Genomic DNA, 22,427 nt, shown 5'->3' with positions numbered 1-22,427 from the left:
CGTGGTAGCCGAGGCTCTCGATTGTAGAAACGTACAAAGCCCATATTTGATCCTGGCGACTGGATTGAAAAATGTAGGGTTTGACAGTGTTTTGGGGATGCATTTAGCCAACCTGCTTTATAATTAGCTGTCGACCCCTCGGGGTAACAGTGGGCTGTTTGTGGCACGGTCCCTGGGCAGTGTCCCAACGCTTTGTTTAGTTCAATCCCCTCAAAGTGCCAGCACTCAAGCTCCATGCCAGCCGGAACTAGGTTGTTGCCATGACAACTTTGGTAATGATAGAGGTGTGTGTGTGTGTGTGTGTGTGTGTGTGTGTGTGTGTGTGTGTGCATGCGTGCGTGCGTGCGAGAGAGAGAGAAACCCAGTCACCAAAATAAGACAAAATTCGCACTTTACGGTCCCTATTACAGAAATAGTGGACTACTGTATAGTCCACCATTTTTTATTAGTGTCCAAATTCTCAACTGTTAATTTGATTAACTATACAGTCGAGTCCACTATAAAATACCCACAATGCACTGCAATTAGTGAACAGCAAAATGTACCCTACATTTTCTCCCAAACCACAATGCAATGTGGTCGCGTTTAGCAAAGGAGAAGAGTGAGGTAGCGTCCGAAACTCGTTTGATTGTTCCCATATAGTTCACTACGTCCCGACACTAGCTACCTTTCCAATGCCTTTCCTCAGTGTTAGTAGCCTACTGTTAGCACACTGAGGAAAGCTGAAGGCTGAAATGCGTCCGTTTTGTAGGCTACTGCTGCTGTGCTGTATTAAAAAGTATTGAAACTTTCTTGTGTGAGTGCTGCCATTTCATCAGATTTGTCATGCTTTTTAGGGTACTACGGACCCGATACACTGGTCACAAATGTGACCAGTGGCCAACAGATGTTACAACCACGAACTATATGTATACAGGTGGGGAGCCAACCAGAACCATCAGACAGGACACCAGGAGCTGGATACACAATAATCTTTATTACAAAGTAGGAAAATATTAGAAACCCCAGCCCACAGTCCAGGTGTAGTAGGTCCCACAGTGTCCTCTGTCCGCTCCGTTCGTGTTCCGAACACCTCCAAGGAAGCTACGGGGGAATAATGAGACAAGTCACTTGACTGGGCAGAGGCCCAGGCTCCCGAAGGAGATGGCAAAACCAGCTAGTGGTCAGAATTTGTCCAGAACAATGGCCAAAAAAGGAAGGAAACAGCACTGCAAAATATCACTGCAAATTCACAAGTGATTTAAGAACCTCTTGGGTATTTAGCTTTATGCTATGGAAAGTTGAAGGGGGCAATGCTCCGCGCTCCACGGGGACACCTCGCCATTCCGAAGTGTCGGCATTCCGATCATTGACTTCTATGCTTTCGGAGAGGCGGCCCTTTTTTATCTCCAAAAAATGTTTCGCCGAGAGGTTAGGTTAGGCTTAGGCGTGGGGGTGGGAGAGGTTAGGTTTAGGGTTAGGGTCTGGGGGAGGGTTCTTTCGCAATGGCGAGGTTAGGGTTAGAATTTTGTCGGAATGCCGGTATTTCGGAGTGCCGACATTTCGGAATGCCGAGGTGTCCCCGCGCTCCACAGTAATTGCACGCGTGATTATAACTTCTTCACTTATCAAAAGCACGCTTTACACCGCACGTCAAAAAGGGACAGCTATAGCTGACATAGCAGGCCGTTCAAGTGGCTAGGTGGTATGTGGGCTTTGTTTAGGTGGGGCGAGGTACAATAAAATGGCCCTCAAAGTAGGCTACAGTGTCAAAGTACAAATCTAAAAACAATGTTCATCTGGTCAGGCCGGGTACATCAGTAAAAAAGGGGTAGGAAAGGCAGGAGGACAACAGGAAGGATGACAATTTGCAGGAGACATAAGAGGGGTACTTAGCTGTAAGAGGGGTGCGTCGTGACTACACCCCTCTACATTCCAACGATGCTTCCCCTCCGAAAAAGCTGTGTGGTGCAGTCCCTCTGGCCGTCAGACTGCTGTCAATGGTGGTGGGTCTGGATACCATGCGCCGTCGGGAGTTTCACTACTCGTGTTCGTAGCTCTGCCCTCTTCCAAACGTCCCGTCAACCTTCTGGTTTGGCTGCTCTTGCCCAGGCCTGCGTTTGCTCCTGCGTCAGGTTTCCTTCACCGTCAGGTCTGCTTCACATCCTTGGCCAGCACCCTCCCCACTTCGACATCGAAGATCCCCCTGGTTCTCCACCACGTCTGCCTTCTCTCCTCTGCTCTCACCTCCACGGCTGCCTTTAAAAGGGCGAGAAGAACGCCAGCCCACTGCAAAAACCCCAGTCTCCTAATCAGCCGCGGCTGTGTTCAATTAGGATTTTCCCACACCATTCAACCATTCACTCACTCGTCTCAACCCCTAAAGTTAATTTACAGGGACAAAGCATTTAAAAACTGGCCTGTGACATCCCCCCACACTTAATGGTTCTAATCTAGTCCCTTAGAACCCTGTCCACATCCCTGTACCTTGTTATGCAGGGCCACTGCATGAGACTGTGAGTTGAGTTATTTTGACTTGAGTGAGAGATAAAGCAAAAATAGCATAGTGCGTGTGCGTGTGCGTGTGTGTGTGCACGCACGTGTGTGTGTGTATGCGTGTGTGTGTCTAAGAGTATAGACCAAATCACCGTGACGTCACCATGTAAACAAATTTACTTCCGGGTACCACTTGGGGAAGGCGGCAGGTTTAAATGTGCGTGTTGTCAAATAAATGCTGTCAAACCCTCTCGTTGTTTTCGGCCGACTACTTTCAATTTAAATTGTTAAACGGTTGGTAAACATGCTTGTCCGACGTATCTAGCCTTTCTTCTGTGTTTGTTTTATGTAGTGTTAGCTAGCTAACTGTTTTTTTGCAGACTCGTAACCTCGCGTCACCAGGCTCTTCTCGGCGAGAGCAGACTCGTTAACGTTACAGACAGAGCTACCGACGCCACGTTAATTTAATTTAGCGTCAAGTCTACTCTGGTCTGGTCCAACAGGTAAATAAGCTAGTCTGGTCTCCACTAACGTTAGTGAAAGTGTTGTTATGAATGATATTAAACAACAACACAACACGGACGAACCATTTTTGTCTTCTTTCTCTGTTTTTGTCTTCAACACGTCAGTTTGTGCCGTTCACCGCCATTATAATGTGTGGACCCAGGGGTACCCGGAAGTAAAAGTAAACATCCCGCTGATTTGGTCTATAGGGATAGAATATGGAGGGTAAACCCACTTAAACTCATCTTACCCACCTTTGTATCTGCGGAATAGAGTTTACCCACATTTTAAAGGACGCTGGCATAAATCTTCCTGACCTACTTTCACGGTGCACATCACAGTAAGTAGCATCAAAGAAAGTGATCTGAAGTTCCATTAGAGCTGCACTATAGGCACGGTTTTCATGCCAAAAATATTCCTGTCTTATCAGTTTAAATCACAAATTTGGGCTGCAGCAGAGCAGAGTGTCACTTTCCCACTAATGGAGACACCGCCGCATGCCTGCCAACACTCCCATTTTCCAGCCCGTTCTGACTCGGAACTCTTCCAGGAGCCACGGGTTGTCAAGCTCCTTTAGCGGCCTGCTTACCACTTTGGGAAGCCGTTCTCGTTTGATAGAACACGCTCCATGGAGCAGCATGCAGCTGTGGATTCAGGCAAATGTCATGCACGTCCTGCGGCGCATGCTCCAGTACGACTTGGGAAATACGGTAGTACTGGCCAGGGGACGGTAGGCCCACCCTGGTTTTGGGGTGGGGTCTCAGGGGGGTCGAAGATGGGTACCTTGAAAAAAAAAAAAATTAACCGATGGTTTTCTGGGTTTTATATTTGGGTTTTATATTTGTTGTTTACAGTATATTGGTGGTTTTGGCGCTTTATGATGATTACCGCTGCAGATCATGTTTACCCACCTTTTCATTTACCATGACATCACTGTTTACCACAGGAGAGAGGTAACTTGAGCCACAAGGGCCGCATCCTGATGAGACGCCACAGCTATATTCACCTTTCATGCCTGTGTGTGTGTGTGTGTATTTGTGTGTGTGTGTATTTGTGTGTGTGTGTGTGTGTGTGTGTGTGTGTGTGTGTGTGTGTGTGTGTGTGTGTGTGTGTGTGTGTGTGTGTGTGTGTGTGTGTGCCTGCGTGTGTGTGTGTGCGTGCGCGCGTGCATGCGCGCGTGTGCATGAGTACATTATATCCGTGCATGTGTCCTTGCACTTTCTCCCCAGACATTTCCCTGTAATGGAACAATTTTCAAAAGGAGAGTGGGCAGTCCACTCATGTTTAGTGTCTTTAATCTTTGTTTCGACAGTGGCCAAGTGGATTAGATGGGCCGAGGCAGCAGAGGACACGCAGATGGGATTCAGTGCATTTCATGGATGCCATGGTGGCTCAGTGGTTAGTCTCAACGCCAGACCCATGAGAGTTCTTATGCTGATACACTATGTTACTGCATGCTGCAGATATCTCTCTGGGCCTGATACACTACGTTACTGCATGCTGCAGATCTCTCTCTGTTACTGCATGCTGCAGATCTTTCTCTGGGCCTGATACTACATTACTGCATGCAGATATCTCTCTGGGTCTGATACACTACGTTACTGCATGCTGCAGATCTCTCTCTGCATGCTGCAGATCTCTCTCTGGGCCTGACACACTACATTACTCCATGCAGATATCTCTCTGGGTCTGATACACTACATTACTGCATGCAGATATCTCTCTGGGTCTGATACACTACATTACTCCATCCAGATATCTCTCTGGGTCTGATTATACACTACATTACTGCGTGCTGCAGATCTCTCTCTGTTACTGCATGCTGTAGATCTCTCTCTGAGCCTGATACACTACATTACTGCATGCAGATATCTCTCTGGGTCTGATACACTACATTACTGCATGCAGATATCTCTCTGGGTCTGATACACTACATTACTGCATGCAGATCTCTCTCTGGGTATGATACTACTAACTGCATGCTCCCGAAATTGCTCCTGATGGCTGTGCCAGCACCCTGCGTGGCAGCTTGCCGCCTTCAGTGTGTGAATGGGTGAATGTGCACATTGTAAAGCGCTATGGATAAAAGCGCTATATAAATGCAGTCCATTTACCATTTACAATGTAGGTTGCCAGGAGGCAGGTTCAACTCAGGTCGAAGGCCAGGGAGAAAAGGTGCGTTTTGAGCAGGGATTTGAAAGCCTCTAGGCTCTGGGCTGATCTAATGTGTAGGGGGAGGCTATTCCAGAGCCTAGGAGCTGCTCTGGGTCTGATACACTACGTTACTGCATACTGCAGATCTCTCTCTGGGCCTGATACACTATGTTACTGCATGCTGCAAATCTCTCTCTGGGCCTGATACACTGCTGTCAGAATCCTGGCCAGTGATTGTTCCCCCGAAATCCTGGGGTCACCAAATTATCAAATTGTCATTAATGATTGAATCATTAATGCCTTTAGCAATCAGACGTGCCACCCAACCTGACTGTTGACTTTTGAAAACGAACCACTCTGAAACCAGTTTTTTTCAGTTTGAGTCTCTTCAGCTCTTCAGCTCTCCACCTTTCAGAAAGTCAGTAGCCTGGACCTGCTTTATTTTGTGATGTTGCAAATTGGACCTTTTGAATTGTGAAATGACATCACAAAGCAGAGATGCATTTTCCTGAACCCATGGACATGAAGAAAAACTCAAGTTCTTAGTCCGCTTTAAATGTTCAATATTCCTCTTCAGCCTGTGTTCATCAAGAAAATCTTCACAAACGAGGACCACTTTTATGACTTTTGAAGCGTTTTCTGAAAATCACGTTAAGAACAAACACATTTAGGCTTCAAAAGTCATAAACGTGGTCCTCATTTGTGAATATTATCTTGCTGAACACATTAATTCATTCATAACATTCACATTCATAAGCTTTTGTTGACCACATACCTTATTTCATGCATTTAACCAATATTTCCATACAAAATCCCATTGACTTTTCCCCCTACGAACCAGCAGTGCAGGGACTTCTGGGTAAGCCTACAAAAATACGTCATCTCTGCAGTACTCTATTACTGTACATTTAAATATCGTATTAATTGGCATTCTGATATTAATGCCAAGGTAGCCTATCTCATTCCCCTCTGCTCTTCTTACAAGCAATGAGAGCATTACATTGACGCAACGCTGACAGCAATGCATTTAGAGGAATTTGAGGGGTAGGCAACTTTTGAGGCTTCATTTGCCCTTGACAGAAAGGCCATACTCCATTACTGAGGAACAAGTTCGGGCAACTTCAGGGAAGGGAAATAGAACGCAGCTTGTCATTATATTGGATTTACATGCGTGCAGCATTCTGGCTAAAGATCATAATGCATGTTTCATATTTCAGGAATCCCTGTAGACACAAAGCAAGATAATATTCTGACAAACTCATCAACATACTTACAATCGTTCAGGTACCCTTGGCATCGCTTTTTCACTTTTTAACGCACTGGGTACCCGGTCTTTTTTTTACCTTTATTTTAGGGTTTTCAACGTAAACACAAAACAAACACTCATTACATGAACAGCTCAGCGTGATATATCTGGCGTGATATATATATATATATATATAATATATTTAAGCAATATAGCATGAGAGCCAGTGTGTTGTGGCAAATATATCCCGCTGATGAGCTGTTATCCCACGAGGCCGCAGGCCGAGTGGGATAACTGCTGAGCAGCGGGACACCGTTTATAAAACGGTGTCCAAGTATGATAATATAATAATAATAATAATACTATAAGTCCGACTGGCATGGCATTCTGATCGAGTCAGTTGAAACACTACTGTAAGGCGGGACCTCTAGCAAGAAGATAGACGTGCGGGTGATTTGATTGGATCGTTCTGGAGACTGAAGTTGACATTGGCCAATCCTGGCGCTTGCTGAGAAGCTGAGAGCTTTCTGCAAAGCCCGACACCAACTAACGTTACGTCTTATTTAGAAATGCGGGGTTAACAGCCTTTTTTTTGCAAAGAAGACATTAGCCCGCGTCTATTCTTGTACAAAACATAATTTTCTGCGAAGTATTAGTAAAGTTATAAGCGAAGATCGATTCACAAGGATCTGACAGCTGTCTCCGCCATTTTTTCCCCCCCTACATTGTCATTTGAGGTAACCAAAGCCTTTTAGTAAGAGAGTTGCGTCTCATAACCCATGGCCATGGGTTATGAGAGTAGTATACGGTATTTATACCATGGCTGTGAACCAATCAGATTGCTTGATTTGAGAGAGCCGTTTTATAAATATATATATATATATATATATATATATATATATATATATATATATATATATATTTTTTTTTACAGTGAATATATATATATATATTTTACAGTGAAGGCATGCCCAGCACCCTTCAAGAAGAACTTATAACAATAAATAACAATTTATCAATTGTCAATTTGTCAATCAATAAATAAAATGCCCGACAATTTACACATGTTGACCTTTCAACCGGAAGTTAAGTAATCATTTGCGTCTCTGTGATGTGTGCAATATTTTCTTCCCAGGATGGCGAAGGCTTGACCCGCTCTTCTCTGCCTCTGATTGGCCTAGCATCAAATGTTGTTGATTCAATCACATTCGCTTGGCTATCCTATCCTGCGTCTCTCCTCGTCTCCTGCGCCAATCAGAGGTAGAGATGGGCGGGTCATGCCTTTGCCATCCTGCCCACTGCCCAGCTGCCGAGCTCCGGCTGACTGGCGGTTTAGCAACAGTGAAACCGCCTCGAGCGGCGGTGTTGTGCCCTTTCTTAAATTTTGAGCCCCTGCCCCTCTAAGGGTCTCCGCACGGCCCTGACTCTCTTATCCACATGTTGGCCCATGGTCTGACTTCCACATAAATAAAATAAGTTGTTTTATTTGCCTACACTTTACCATAACATTAACAAAACTTGTTGTACTTGTCTAAATGTAACTAAAGTGGTTTTAATTGCCTAAATTTAAACAATTACCTACCGGTACCTTTGGGTCGTAATTCAACGGCTTGTTCTCACTTCCAAATTCTCAACAAGAATTTGAAGACAAGATAACTTGTACCCAGTGACGCGAAGGGGTACTGAGCAATCAGTATGTTGATGAGTTGGGGGCGACAATATGTTGAATATTACTATAGAAATGGAGCTTATACTGTACAGAGCGCAGGATCTCATCGGTAAACAAAGTGAGCAAGATATAGGGCCCTATTCTCCCACAGGCCTTCGGCGCTAAAACGGGCCTTAAACGCAAAAAAACGTGCCTTGCGCCTGTTTCGGGAAGATATCAATATGGCTTTACGCTGCCAAATGCGCTTTAGGCCGAATGGGCGTGGCGCAGTCCCAGAATGGGCCAGAGTGGGCGTGTCGGCCTTAAATCTCGGCGTACTGCTCTGCCCTCCAAATCAAAACCGCAGTAACTACAATTTAGGTCAAAATTGAGTTATTATTGAAATTGAAATTTTAGATATCTGTTTTATCATGTGACAAATTTTCTAAGTTCAGTCTTGCTCTATATTTGAGAAAACAGAGTATAAAAGTTGCAGTAACTACAAAATCCAACCAAAAACCAGACAAAACTGCAGTAACTACACTTACTGCAGTTTGATTTGCTTTCACAGAGCTTCAGCTGGACGTAAACAGAGATAAACGCAGTAACTACACTTTGAGGTGTAGTTACTGCGGTTCAGACTGGTTTTTGGTTGGATTTTGTAGTTACTGCAATTTTCCCGCTCTTTCCATAACAAAGCCCAACATATCAATCACTCATAATGGCACAATCTGTTTAGTTAATCCAGTCAATTCCCAATATGAGAGCGCACTGACAGCTGTCCAAATTGTTAATGAATGAGTCTTCAGTGTCTTTAAAATCGTAAATGCTGTATTCCTAGCTAATAATCCATAAGAGATCATCCAATAAAGAAGGTAATTGTGTTAATCTGGCTGTAGATAGTGATAATTGTTTGGTATCACTACCTAGCTCATCAGGACAATCCTTTTAATTGCTGCATAAATTATCAGCATTCAGACTCAGTCTGTAATTCATTTTAATTTTAATTGTAATATGCTATGTAATACTGTATATGTTCTTGTATGAATTATCAAATTCAAAAAATTCAGAAAACCTGTTCTAAATTAAGATAATAAAAACAACTGTGCTCATTAATTAATTGTGTCAGAATGATGACCAAAAAGCAACACCAGTGGTGAAGATTACATCAACTGACTTCAGGATTCCCTGAATTTATCTGTTACTCATCCATTTAAATGTTTTAAACATGTAAACAATAAAACAATTAAATACAGATATTATGTGGTATCGAAATCAAAACCGATTACAATTGTCTCATGAAAAACAAGACAGGAGAAGCACATTAGTTTGTAGTTAATGCGCTTTTCCCTTGTACTACCTACACATCTGTTTAAGGTAATACACAGACAGAGTGCCATATCTGCATTTCTGGGGTCATAGGTCAAGTAATTGATAATTGTTTTACCCCGAAAAAATACTTTAACGTATACATATTTAATAAGCGCATTGCCACTTTTCAACCTATATCTCATTTGGCTGGACAGTCAAAAAACTTTAAAGCCATTTTTCTCAGTTTCAGTGTTGGCGTAGTTACTGCAGTTATGATTTGTAGGGCAGTGCTATCTTCCCACCTGGCGTAAATTTAGCGCTTTGCGCTTTTGAAAACCAGGCCTATTCAGTGTGCGCCAGTTGCGCGGAGCGCTCCCCTCTGGCTCTCTCCCTCCCCTCTGGCTCTCTCCTCTGTCACCCTTCTCTGTGTCACTCTCTCCCTCTCTCCTCAGTCAATACGACTGTCTCTCTCTGACTCCCTCGCTCAGACAGACACAACACACGTCCTATAGGAAATAGCAGTTGTAAGTTCACTGCCTGTGAATGTCCCAGCATGCAATTGGGTACTCCATTTCGCTACTAAATAGCAACCAAATGAGGCGAAATAGATATAAAAGGTCGATCTAAAATAATGTGTAATGGTAACACAGCCTGCAATTGTAGAACATTTCAATATTGGACCAAATAAAACATCGAAATTAAAACACCACCCTAGTGAAACATATATGTCCTCCTGGGCCTATATATATCTCTTGTCGATTTAACGTGATTTAGATAAGTGTTAGCGGAACGCGCTTCGGAACGCGCTTCTACTGTCATGTGCTATACTGTGATGTCCCTCCAATAACTTGGCCCTACTTCACATTTAGTTTTACAATAAAAACACATTTGTAGCGAAGCTTGTTGGCTTGCTGGAGGCGAAGCGTTTGGGCTTGCCTCGTGAAGTGTGCTGGATCGTGGATGAGGGCTCACGCGCTCTGATCGGTCAGAATCACGGAGATGGAGATAGGGACCGACATGTCGGTCCTGGGACTCGGTTGAAATACCGCTGGGATGACTGGGTGTAAGGCAATCAGGCACCAGGGCCTGGCCGGTTGGAAGATGGCCAGGATTCAGTTCGGGTCCGGGTTTGGTCGCGGTGAAGGTGAACATTGTGAAGGAAAGGGAATCTCTGGAATCTCTTGGATGAGGTTAGTCAAGCTGGAATCTCTTGGATGAGGTTAGTCAAGCATAGCGTCACAGGACACCTGGCTTATATGCCCGCGTTTTGGTGTATGACATCACGTCATTGGTGATGTCACAACGTTCTAGGGAGCTATGACATCATCGATGTTATGTCTGACATTGCCGATGACCTCACAGGTGAGCTCTATGCTATGACATCATCGGTGTCATTGTTGATGATGTCATCATCATTACGTCGTGGCGCGCCGGCTGGTGGGCATCGACTGCCCCAAGAACAGGCTTGACGGTGGGCCATTATGGGCCCTTTTCTACAGCCGCTCCCAGATTCCTGTGGGGAATCTGTATTCTTCCAGAAATGGCCGGAATGGCCCTCTAGTCCCACCTGGTATAGGCAGGGCTTGGTTGATTATTCTGGGAGTGAGGGGGGCTGTGGTCCGCCTGGCCACCGGCCGCACGCCGTTGTCCAGTCCCGTACATCACAAGAGCCAAGATTTGGTGACTGTCCTCGTTGGCCAGGATGTGTGTGGGATCCTACTGCAGTAGCGAGCTGTAATGGCCTCTGGGGGCTGGAGCTTCCAGTTGACGAAACTCAGCCGCGTGAGGTCAGCGCGGGAGCCGCTCAGGAGCCAGGGGTCTACCCATCCTACCCATCCTACCCAGCTACTGCGGTAGTGAGGAGCCTCTGGTTCTGGTGGCTTGAGTTTCCAGTCGAGGAACCTCAGCGGCATAGGGTCGGTGAGGAAGCAGTTTGTCTGCCCTCGTTGGAGGGAGGCCTCTGCCCCTAGTGTCCCGTTGGCCGCCCCGTGGAGCGCCGGTGTGGCATCCTCACTGAGGGCACCGAAGGTCGTACGCTCCTCCGGCTTGGGGGGAGCCGACCTGAGGCCACCGTAACTCGGCTTCAACTCCTCGCTCTTATCCGCAGTCGTGTGGAGTCGGGGTGTCTTTGGCCAGCTGTCTGGGTTGAGAAGAGGGAAGGGGGATCCGCAACCCCGCCTGCTGGTGGTGAGTGCGGGAAGAGGCCTTCCCCACGCAGTGTCGACCACAACAGCTACCTGTGATTGCGGTGGGTCGTCCTCCCACTCTTCCCAGGCCTGCAGCAGCGTCTCAGGTAGAACTGGACCATCCCAGCCTGGCTCCCATCTCCATCGGTGGTGCACGAGCAGGACAAGATGGATCCTCCCGAACTGATGGAGGGGCAAACTCCTCGGGCGGGATTCCTGCTGCAGGGCGGTGATGGGGCAGGGCTGCTCGCCTAGACCAAGGTTCGGTTCCGCAAGGGCTCTCTTGGTGCAATAGGTCTGCTCTGGGCGACTTGCCGGCGAGACGATGAGGGAGACGGCCGCCCCGTGAAGCATCTGGGGCTCCTGCCTCGCCGTCCGCCAAGGCGTGTCCACTTGCTCCACTTGCTCGGACTTCTTGGCCTCCCTGGGGGTCTTGGCTGGAGTCGTCTCCGTGAGCCCGGGCAGGGCCAGGAGGTGGATTCTGGGAATAGGCAGTTGAGATGGCTGGTCCTGTCCTCTGGGGGGGTCCCAGCTCTCGACCTCGGCTATCCTGGGGTGGTTGATGCCGTCCGGCTGACTGTGCCCTGTGCTGTTGGTCCCAACGTTCGCCGTGCCTACCTGAGTCTGGTGCATCTCAGTGGCGGGCTTGGCCGCCCCATTGCACTCTATGGTATGCTCAGGGTCGGCAACCTTTGCCGGCGGACGTGTCCTGGGTGCGGGTGTTGGTGGCATCTGTAATGGCCATTGCCTTTGTCTGGGCAGTGGAACCGGGGGTTCCCTAGCCTGGGGCGCTGGCTCTGGAGCCGCCGTGCTGACCTGACCCTGGGGTGAGGTGAGAGGCACAGGTGAAGTGGGTGGCGCCCTCCGGGTTGCTAGCCCTGAGGCCGGTACGCACGCCTGTCTCTGGTCTTGGGGGGCGAGAGGCACAGGTGGAACTGCCGGGTCCCCGGCAAGTGGACGGGCGCGAGGCCGGGCCGCTACGTGCTCCTGCTCGACTTGCAGCCAGGCACGAACCCGGGCCTCGAGGTGGGCCAGCTCAGCTTCCCGCAGGTGTCGGCTTCTCTCCAGGCGGCGGGTGAACCGCTCTTTAGCTTGGAGGGCCTGTGCCTGGATCTGCTGGCCTTCCTCTTCGGCCTGTTGGGCCTTTGCTTGGACCTCTGCTTTGACCCGTTGACAAGGTGCCCCCGCTTGGACCCGTTGAGCCTCTTCTTGGACCCGTTTATGGGCCCGCTGGGACTCTCTGGCGAGCTTTGTCAGCCGGTCGTACTGCTCATGGGTTTCCTCCTCCTCCGCGTGTTGGCGGCGAAGGTTCTCAGTCGCCACGATCATCTCCTTGAAGTATTCGGTGATGTCCCGGTTGGTCTCCCTTTTGCGCGCGATCTTATGTTCGAACTCGGCCCTTGTCTGGGCTGCCTGAGCGGGGAGTCGGTGGTGGCTGCGGATGAGTTCCTGCCCCTGGTGGATCTTCTGGTCAGAGTGTAGGGGGTCTCGCCCTTTAGTACTACTCCGAACGCTGGATACTTGGCTGTATCCAGTATCGATCTGGTGGGGGAAGGGTTGCTCCTCTGGTCGGTGGGGTGCCGTTACCAGAGCGAGCTCACCTGACTCCTGCTCCATCTCTGAGCGTCGCAAGTCCTCTGATCCGCTCGAAGGACCAAATTGTAGCGAAGCTTGTTGGCTTGCTGGAGGCGAAGCGTTTGGGCTTGCCTCGTGAGGTGTGCTGGATCGTGGATGAGGGCTCACGCGCTCTGATCGGTCAGAATCACGGAGATGGAGATAGGGACCGACATGTCGGTCCTGGGACTCGGTTGAAATACCGCTGGGATGACTGGGTGTAAGGCAATCAGGCACCAGGGCCTGGCCGGTTGGAAGATGGCCAGGATTCAGTTCGGGTCCGGGTTTGGTCGCGGTGAAGGTGAACATTGTGAAGGAAAGGGAATCTCTGGAATCTCTTGGATGAGGTTAGTCAAGCTGTCAAGTAGTGAGTCGCCTTAAAGTTAATATCCCAGTTGTGGCTTATATGCTCGCTGGTCGGTGTATGACATCACGTCATTGGTGATGTCACAACGTTCTAGGGAGCTATGACATCATCGATGTTATGTCTGACATTGCCGATGACCTCACAGGTGAGCTCTATGCTATGACATCATCGGTGTCATTGTTGATGATGTCATCGTCGTTACGTCGTGGCGCGCCAGCTGGTGGGCATCGACTGCCCCAAGAACAGGCTTGACGGTGGGCCATTATGGGCCCTTTTCTACAACATTTATGCAATGACTTTACATAATGTAGGGTATATTTATGTGCATCATTCTACCTGCAGCAGGGGAGAGAAAACGATATCGTTCTGGACAAACTTTCACCAATATAAAATTAATCTCATCATATAGGGATAGGCTATATTTTTCTAGCTGATGCCTTTAGAACATTCTTTTCACTTTGATCTTGCTATAGTGTAGCGTATTTACATGCTTGCAGTATTTAAACTGCAGTTAGATTGGTTTGAGAAGCATAATAATATGGAATAATAGCCTATATGGAGACAGACAGACTGGATGAAGGGAGGGGGGGGGGCAGAGCGCTTGGCTTCTGTCTGGTTTTGCGGGACCACTGGAATTGGAGCTTAAAAGGCAAGCGTGCGATTCGTTTATTGCACTTATCCAATGAGCATGACGGTGCATAATTTTACGCTTAAAAGGCGTGGTTGTAATGCTTTAGGCTGCGTCTAGCGCCAAGACCAAGATATCAAATGCGCTGGTCCATGCCCACTGCGCCAGGCGCTCGGCGTAGAAACTAGGCCGATGCAACGATAGGGGCCATAATGTATGTTGTGCCTTTTTTTAAGCGCTATATGGATCAATATGCCATGTGCTTTCGTTTCCTCTGAGCAGACCTTATGAAATTGTAATCTCCTGACTTTTCAGAGAGTTTCTCGTAAATGCATCCTGACAATCCAGGCGAAGGTGCATCCATATTGGATGAAGGAGGCAAATACGTCCTTGGCGAGCAGACTGGGGGGTCCTGCTGAGAAATGAGACGGAGCTTGAAGTTAAGCTCGAGAAAAACAAAATAAATGTTTTTTTTAGACCGAGTTCGATCAATAATGCCACATGTCAGCGAGGAATAATTGAAAGGTTTCTCCAAAACGCTGTAGGCTATATCCATTTTCACTGTGGGGGAAAGTTACCTGATGTCTGTTGCTATGATACATGAGAATAAAATGCATCCAATAGAGAAAGCTGTTGTCCAATTCAGTTGTGATCTTCTTTATCTGATGTGAAATGTTTTAAAAGCCCCTCTGGTGTTTCTTGACCTGGTTCATGTTTTTGTTCTCTCTTGATGATTTATAGTGGAACAAGATTAAACTAAAAACGTTCTAAATGTTTCATCTCATGTCTGGCAAAATGTTAACCAGTAGCTGTCAGGGAGTTTCAGGTGTTTTCTCACACTGCTTAAGTGTAAAGATTAGAGGACTTGGGTTGACATTATCTGAACCTGCTGGATCAGGACAAACTAGTCAGGGAATCCTATCTTAGATCTAGAGCTGCTGTCCGCTCAGGGCCGGTTCCAGAACAAGATGACTAGAGATGCATCCTAGATAGGAAGGGGTGCACATGCACGGGCCGCCCGAAAAATTTGACATGTTATTTTACTAAAAATAATCCATTTGACCATAATTTCAAGTAGAATGATACCGGCCAAGCAAGAATATTTCAAGTGTTTCACGTCTGCTTTACTGAAATATTTGGACCATATAATGATAATACAATTATCTCAACCTTAAAAGGTTACATGTAGGTGCCAAAAAGCCATAAATTCACATCAAAGAACAAAGAAAAATAACAATTATAATTCAAGTTTAAACAGTAAGGGCCCTATTCTCCCACAAGCCTTCGGCGCTAAAACGGGCCTTAAACGCAAAAAAACGTGCCTTGCGCCTGTTTTGGGACGATATCAATATGGCTTTAGGCTGCCAAATGCGCTTTAGGCCGAATGGGCGTGGCGCAGTCCCAGAATGGGCCAAAGTGGGCGTGTCGGCGCTAACTACCGGCGTAGTGCTATCTTCGCACCTGGCCTACATTTAGCGCTTTGCGCCTTTGAAAACCAGGCCTATTCAGTGCGCCAGTGCACTTGTGCCTCTCCCCTGTCACCCTTCTCTGTCTCTCTCTGAAACCAGGCCTATTCAGTGCGCCAGTGCTCTTCTGCCTCTGAGTCACCCTTCTCTCTCTCTCTCTGACTCCCTCGCTCAAACAGACACAACACATAGCAGCACCCAGCTTCCCATAGGAAATAGCAGTTGTAAGTTTACTGCCTGTGAATGTCCACTCCCAGCATGCAATTGGGTCCTCCATTTCGCTACTAAATAGCAACCAAATGAGCCGAAATAGATATAAAAGGTAGATCTAAAATAATGTGTAATGGTAAGACAACCTGCAATTGTCGAACATTTCAATATTGGACCAAATAAAACATCGAAATGAAACACCACCCTATGTGAAACATATATGTCCTCTTGAGCCTATATATACCCCTTGTGGGTTTAACGTGATTTAGATAAGTGACAGCGGAACGCGCTTCTGTGATGTGCTATACTGTGATGTCCGCTCCAATAACTTGGCCCTACTTGACATTTAGTTTTACAATAAAAACACATTTATGCAATGACTTTACATAATGTAGGGTATATTTATGTGCATCGATCATTCTACCTGCAGCAGGGGAGAGAAAACGATATCTTTCTGGACAAACTTTCACCAATCTAATAGGCTATATTTTTCTAGCTGATGCGTTTAGTACATTATTTTCACTTTGATCTTGCTATAGTGTAGCGTATTTACATGCTTGCAGTATTGAAACTGCAGTTAGATTGGTTTGAGAAGCATAATAATATGGAATAATAGCCTATAATGCAGTCAGACAGACAGACTGGATGAAGGGAGGGGGGGGGGCAGAGCGTTTGGCTTTCGTCTGGTTTTGCGGGATCACTGGAATTGGAGCTAAAAAGGCAAGCGTGCGATTTGTTTATTGCAGTTATCCAATGAGCATGACGGTGCATAATTTTACGCTTAAAAGGCGTGGTTGTAATGGTTGAGGCTGCGTCTAGCGCCAGCACGACGATATCAAGTGCGCTGGTCCACGCCCACTGATTTGAGCTGCGCCAGGCGTTCGGCCTAGAAACAGTGCCGATGCAACGATAGGGACCTAAGTGTGCAGCTGCAGCATTTATTTAAAAAAAAAAAGGGGTCTCCGCACGGCCCTGACTCTCTTATCCACATGTTGGCCCATGGTCTGACTTCCACATAAATAAAATAAGTTGTTTTATTTGCCTACACTTTACCATAACATTAACAAAACTTGTTGTACTTGTCTAAATGTAACTAAAGTGGTTTTAATTGCCTAAATTTAAACAATTACCTACCTTTGGGTCGTAATTCAACGGCCTGTTCTCACTTCCAAATTGTCAACAAGAATTTGAAGACAAGATAACTTGTACCCAGTGACGCGAAGGGGTACTGAGCAATCAGTATGTTGATGAGTTGGGGGCGACAATATGTTGAATATTACTATAGAAATGGAGCTTATACTGTACAGAGCGCAGGATCCCATCGGTAAACAAAGTGAGCAAGATATAATGTATGTTGTGCCTTGTTTAAACGCTATATGGATCAATATGCCATGTGCTTTCGTTTCCTCTGAGCAGACCTTATGAAATTGTAATCTCCTGACTTTTCAGAGAGTTTCTCGTAAATGCATCCTGACAATCCAGGCGAAGGTGCATCCATATTGGATGAAGGAGGCAAAAAGCCATAAATTCACATCAAAGAACAAAGAAAAATAACAATTATAATTCAAGTTTAAACAGTAAGTGTGCAGCTGCAGCATTTATTAAAAAACAAAACAAAAAAAAAATCTCTTTACTCTGTACTCTTTTTTCAACTGAGCATGCAGACAATTAAAATAAGGGTGCAATGCCTGCTTTTGCACCCCTGTAAAACCGGGCCTGTGTCCGCTAAAAAACTCATGAATCAAGCTTTGTTTTTTCCCCTTTCCCTTTTCCATTTTAGCCTCAGGAGCTGTCCTTGCTCCACAGTGATTCCCAACCAGGGTTACGTGTACCGCTAGGGGTACTTGAGCAGCTTATAGGGGGTACTTGGAAAGACTAGCAATCTCGCGCACTATGCGCTCGACTCCTATAGGCTTGCCCGCCCTGCAGCTCACCCACTGCGCGTCGCATAATGCAGCTCGGGGCCAGGAAGCACATCATCACTGATGACATCAACACTGATGACATCATCACTGAACTTTATAGCCTCAGCCAGGAAGGATGACATCACTGATGACATTACATCATTAGGTAATTATGGCAATTACCTAATTAAAAAATCCTGCTCAGTCAGGTCACCCGCACGGGTCCTCTTTACACTCCCTGAAATGTTCAGCCCGATCACACGTAGAATGGCATAGCTGTGGCCGTACAAAGTTCTGTTCACTCACACGGACACTTCTCATTCTTATTACGAGCGGACCCGTGGGGACCCCCCTGTGATCGGGCCCCTTGGTCTGGAACATGACATCATCACTAATGACATCACTGATGACATCCGGTGTCTGTTCGTTATGATCAACATGTGCCCATGGCGCATCTTCTCCAGAGTCTCCACCCTAGAAATCAAGGATGTCCACACTAGAAATCAATAATCGGTCATATAAAATATTATACTATTAAATATCAGATATGATGAGCCAGTTAGATTCCCCACTGATATGATGGAGGTTCCTCCTGAAACACAGCTACAGAAAAAACAGCCTGCAAAACATACATGTTCTTCTTTGTCTCTTATTTATTCTTTTAATAATAATGGAAAAAAATGTGTGTGGGGGGCATTCATTAATTAATTTTTAAAGGCAGTGCATGCTTTGGAGACCTGTTCAAAAGAATAGTTCGCCAAAAAATTTAAATTCTGTTATCTACTCACCGTCTCACCCTCATGCCAAATGAAACGGTGCCATGGCACGAGTCCGATACCTCACGAGTCCGACACCTCACGAGTCCGAAAAAAGAGGCTAACTTCCCCCAGACCCTAACCCAAAACCTAACCTCTCCCACCCCCACGCCTAAACCTAACCTCCCCCAGACCCTAACCCAAAACCTAACCTCTCCCACCCCCACGCCTAAACCTAACCTCCCCCAGACCCTAACCCAAAACCATGAGGTGTCGGACTCGTGAGGTATCGGACTCGTGAGGTATCGGACTAGGGGGCAGTCCCCAATGAAACATAGGTGAAAATTAGTCCATATAACACACAGGGAGGTTGCCAGCACAACTTGGTAGCAGCCTTCTCCAGAACAACTGAAGTCAATGGGGACCAGTTCTTTAGAGTTATAAAACAAAAACAGCCAAACAATCACACTGAATAGAAAGACCTACTGTACACACCATTATTTGTTGCAAATCAGTCAGCTACAGTTCAGATTGTCACTACAGTAAATGATGGTTTTGGAACTCTGAAGAACTGACTTCAGGTGTTTTGGAGAAGGCTGCTATGGAGTTGTGCTGGCAACCTCCCTGTGTGTTATATGGACAACTGTGTTTCAACTGGCATGTGGGGGAGGAGATGATGACAGAATTTTCAGTTTTGGGTGAACTATTCCTTTAAGACTAAAAACAATATCATCAGTCTGGGTTCCAGTGGAGAGTCTTAATGTGCCGTGATGCTCTAAAAAGTCTAAAAGCTGCTTCAGGCTTTCTCACCCTGACGAGAGCACACAGCAAACACTGAATACTTGTAATATTTTGGCATGGAAAATGTTTGAAGAACAATTCCTCTGCATTAGTCCATAAAGGTATTCTGCTGTTGAGTCAGTGGCCGTGTCTACAAACCTCAGGACATACAGTCGACTGTATCATATATTTATCACTGTGTGCAGTGTGGCATGTAGTACAGTAGAACGCAGCCGATTGCAGCAGACAGCAAACTCCAATGTTATGACAATGTAACGACAAGGTAACAGCAATGTTACTGCGCGGGAGGAGGACGTGGAGCAACATTGACAGTAATGACAGGCGCTCTTCTTGCTCCTTGCATATGAAATCAGATGAATGCAAAGCAGCTCAATACAACAGATGGAGCCAAAGAAGAAGTGGATAAAACGGCATTTGAAATGGGGTGGGACAACAACACTCATTTCCTGTTGGGCACACATGCAGTGGTGGAGCACTTCAGTGACTCTAATGAGATTCATGCAGTAGAGGAGAGTGGAGCGTGTCGCCCCGACTGAGCCGCTCGCAGGGCGTCAAACATGCAAAAGCTATTCGTTGACATGGAAGCAAGAGCGCCAGTGCTGCTGTATTTGTTGATGTAATGGGATGACTGTGCGTTGGGGATCGGGTTGACGAACCGTGACCTGCACCCCCGGGGCAAGCAGAGCCATCCAGGAGTCCCGGAACACGTTGCTGCATGCTCAGGCATCGCATGGGACAGGGGAGTCTCTTCTCCTTCCCAATGGGACTTTTGCATTGAAAACTGCACTGCAAAAAATGGGAAGCTGTCATCTTGTTCAAGCTTATTTCATGGTATTTTTAGTTATCTCACTGCACAGGCACATAATCCTGCAGGCTGCAGTAAATTTCACTTGATTCATGCCAGTATTGTTTCTTTCAAGAAATCATCATAAAACAATGAAGAAGATCTGGAAAATAAACTTTCTTCAAGACCATTTCACTTTGACCAAGTAAATGTCTGAAACAAGTTGCATGACATTTGTAGAAACTGGTCAAATGATGTGCTAAAAGTCCTCAAATGGGCCGGCCTGATACAAGATAAGATAACAGCAAAGTTGTCACTTTCATCACTCATCATCACTCACTCCTCATGTCGAAACCTAACCAATCATCACTCACTCCTCATGTCGAAACCTAACCAATCATTCTTTCCCTGTTTAAATAAAGGTATGATGATGATGATGATGATCACTGATTATGTCATCAGTGACATCATCACCTTGTCTGATATCTGTCCATCAACGGATGGACTTCCTTTGCACTTCCTTCCTTTGCAGCAAGATATTCTGGGAAACTTGAATGAGCTAGGGGGATACGTTTCATCTAGGAACTGCATGTTTCCTTTAGTCGTCTAAAACACACTCAGGTGAGAAGTAAGAGGTGCATGTTTCACCAACTTTGATCCGCAGCACTTTCTTTCTCCACAATGTGATGTAACTCGAGCAATAAGTCATGTCCTTGGTGATGTCGTGATGTCATCAGCAATGTCACTCAGCAATTGTGATGCCGCAGTGAGAGTTGTCATCAGTCTTGACCTTGGTGTAACAAGGATCAAGACAAGGTCAAAGTAATCACTCATCAGTGAGTGGTGTAATCAGTGATGTAATCAGTGATGATGTCATCAGTAGGCTAATGTCACTCAAGCAATTGTGATGTAATCTGTGAAGATGTCATCATCAGTGATGTCATAAATCACTGATGATGTCATTGGCCCGAGCATCATCAATTGTTTGTGACATCATTGTTGTCATCAATGTGAGCTACTTAGCAACTTGAGCAATTGTTTCACTCACTGATGACATCACTCACTGATGACTCATTCAGGCTGAGCATGCTCAGTTGAGCAATTGTGCGCAGATTATGTCACAATGTAATTTAAGAGATGTCACTGAGGTTATAAATTGGAACAAGAACGGGACAATCAAACGCTGCTCTGCTCAGATGGGGATACAAGACTGGCTTAGCCACCTGTCCACAGGCTCCAGCATACACCATGATGCCCTCAAAACAGATAGTGATGCCCTCAAAACAGAGAGAGATGCCCTCAAAACACAGAGGGACACCCTCGAAACAGATCTCATAGAAAAAGACATGCGCAATAAAGAGCTAGCCTTTAAACTCGCGACCTCTGATGTGGAGATTGACGCCCTCAAAAAAGAGAGGGACGCCCTCAAAAGAGAGAGAGACACCCTCAAAACACAGACGGACACCCTCGAAACAAAGTTCAGAGAAAATGACTCTAGCAACAAAGAGCTAGCCTTTAAGCTTGCGACCTCTAAAGTGGAGAATAATGCCTTCGAAAGAGAGAGGGACGCCCTCAAAAGAGAGAGAGACATCCTCAAAGCAGAGAGGGACACCCTCTGTACAGAGAGGGACAGCCTTGAAACAATGCTCCGAGAAAAAGACAAAAAAAAGAGCTGGTCTAGGTGGAGAATGACGCCCTCAAAAGACAAAGATGCAGCAGACACCCTCGAAACAGAAAGGGACGCCCTCAAAAGAGAGATGCCCTCAAAACAGAGAAGGGTGCAAGGGAAACAGAGAGGGACGCCCTCAAGATAAAGCTCAGAGAATAGGACTTGAGCAAAAAAGAGCTAGTCTTTAAGCTCAAGACTTCTAAAGTGGAGAATGACACCCTCGAAACAGAGGGGGACACCCAAACCAGAGAGAGATGCCCTCGAAACAGAGATGGCCTCTAAGATGCTGTTCAGACAGGACGTGTGTATTTGAGAAGCCATCGCCTTTCTGCGATTCAAATTTGTTTGTGTGCGGCGTGCTCTGGGCGTCTCAGGCTGAACATTTGGAGGAAAAGCGAAATGCTTGTTAATGTCACTGGTATTTTCGACCCAGGTCTTATTTTGCATACACTGGGTGAGTCCCCTCGCATGACTGCCTGGGCCATGCAAACAGCAGGGGGGCAACAAAAACGATCCGTGTGCTGTGGTCTGTGCGCGATGGAAGCGCTCTTGACGTGATTTCCAAAGTGTTCGGATCTGAAATACACACGTCCTGTCTGAACAGCCTCTAAAGGCCCCTAGTGGACGATGAGGCTCACTGCTTCTCTCTCCCAAAGATTGTCACTTTTGCAGTTCCCCTAGTACTGCTGGCCGGGGTGGGGGTAT

General features: G+C 46.4%; 1 pseudogene across 1 annotated transcript in view; it reads right to left on the bottom strand.

The window, feature by feature from the left end:
* The window catches only part of LOC310773269 (putative ATP-dependent RNA helicase DDX23 pseudogene), a 20,698-nt pseudogene extending 7,845 nt beyond the window's left edge, over positions 1-12,853 (bottom strand). The window contains exon 1 of the transcript in view: positions 12,632-12,853. The product of the transcript in view is annotated as a putative ATP-dependent RNA helicase DDX23 pseudogene (transcript). The remainder of the gene's footprint in view (positions 1-12,631) is intronic.
* Positions 12,854-22,427: the final 9,574 nt, after the last annotated feature.

This window comes from Poromitra crassiceps (assembly GCF_964638095.1).
Source record: "Poromitra crassiceps genome assembly, chromosome: 3".
Classification (NCBI taxonomy): domain Eukaryota; kingdom Metazoa; phylum Chordata; class Actinopteri; order Beryciformes; family Melamphaidae; genus Poromitra; species Poromitra crassiceps.
This window is presented reverse-complemented; position numbering and strand designations above follow the sequence as displayed.